This window comes from Trematomus bernacchii, unplaced genomic scaffold (genome assembly GCF_902827165.1).
Source record: "Trematomus bernacchii unplaced genomic scaffold, fTreBer1.1, whole genome shotgun sequence".
Taxonomy (NCBI): Eukaryota; Metazoa; Chordata; class Actinopteri; order Perciformes; family Nototheniidae; genus Trematomus; species Trematomus bernacchii.
In genome coordinates this window covers 3496690-3498124 of record NW_022987582.1, presented here as the reverse complement: position 1 = coordinate 3498124, position 1435 = coordinate 3496690, and positions in this window count along the sequence as shown.

Below are 1435 nucleotides of genomic sequence, written 5' to 3'. Positions count from 1 at the left end.
TTCTAATAATACGTTTGCTGTCTATGATGTGAGAGGAATATCTTGTGTTTACTTTTTGAAGGATCTAACAGGTTGATGGACTCCCTCACATCACACAGCCACTGCCTCAACTATGAATCACATTACACTTATTTTGTACAAGGAAAACATTCGTACCATACGTGAACCAAAACATTTCCAAAGTTTGCGCCTCTGATGCAAAATGACACACAGTTGTATAGTTTACAGAAAAGGATTACAAATATACGGAACTTTATGAATGAAGGGCCTTGACCTTATAAAAAGTTATTTTCTTGTGCTTATTTTAAAAATAACCACACGTGTTCATTTTCAGAGTTTCAAGTCATCGCTTACCCACCATTCCTTTCATATTGAGACATTTTATTATTTTAATAATGTTCAAGGTAATTTAAAACCATGTTAGGCACTCAACTATTGCCCTATTGCAATTACAGCTGGAATTCAAGGACCATCTCTCATAGATTTTGAGCGTACTGATCACAATAATGAAGCTGAGTGGAATATTCACACTCCTCTCCCACGAGCACATGCACCCAAATAGAGAGGTGAGGTCACTATCACCTGCCTGTTGGATTTGCTGTCCCTTTGCTCTTTTCATTAACTGCTGAATTCACTGGCTTTCAATAGGCTCTTTCAGCGTGTCATGCTACACCACCATTGAGCTACAGCCACGTTGCCACCCATCTTTCTTAATGGGGACTGGAGACTGTGGAGCTGCCTTGTTGCCATGGCAGCAAGCGCTTTCACATTCTCCCCACATAGCATGGAGCGTGCATGTTGTTCCCTCCAAACAGGAGCTCGCCACAGCAGAGACGGGTCTGCTGCTCTCAGTCAGAAACTATCCAGCCAGGGTTATTTACCTCCCGCTCTGATACCAGATGCCCTTTTAATCCAACCACCCACACTCCGCTTTCCATCCTCTTTATTACTGTTGCTTCGTATTTCCCATTGGCTTCTCTCACAAACTCTCGACTTCTCCAAGACTTTTTTAATATTCATTCCGGCTTTGTTGTTATTACTTGTCAGGGGTTTAACTTGATATAGGCATAGGCTTCACATACATAGAGTATCCTAGTGAGGGGAATATTGGGACTAACTATTGCCCCAACATGTACAAGGCCCTCAAAAAGCCTAAATGTTTGCTTTCATGTACAACTTGTACTTATTCGAATAATAAGTAGGCTACAAGTTGCTGTTGTTGGGCATTGATGGAAGAAGTACTCATATTCTACTCAATTAAAAGTATAACAATATCACCGTGTAAAATATGCATTCAAATTCTAAAAAAGTATACAGACAAAAATACTTAGAGAACTAAAGGTAAGTTGGGAGAGTTGTTCAATTCAAAAATAATATTACAATAAATGATTGTATTTATGCATTAATGTGTTAATCATTTCATCTTTCTAGTTCT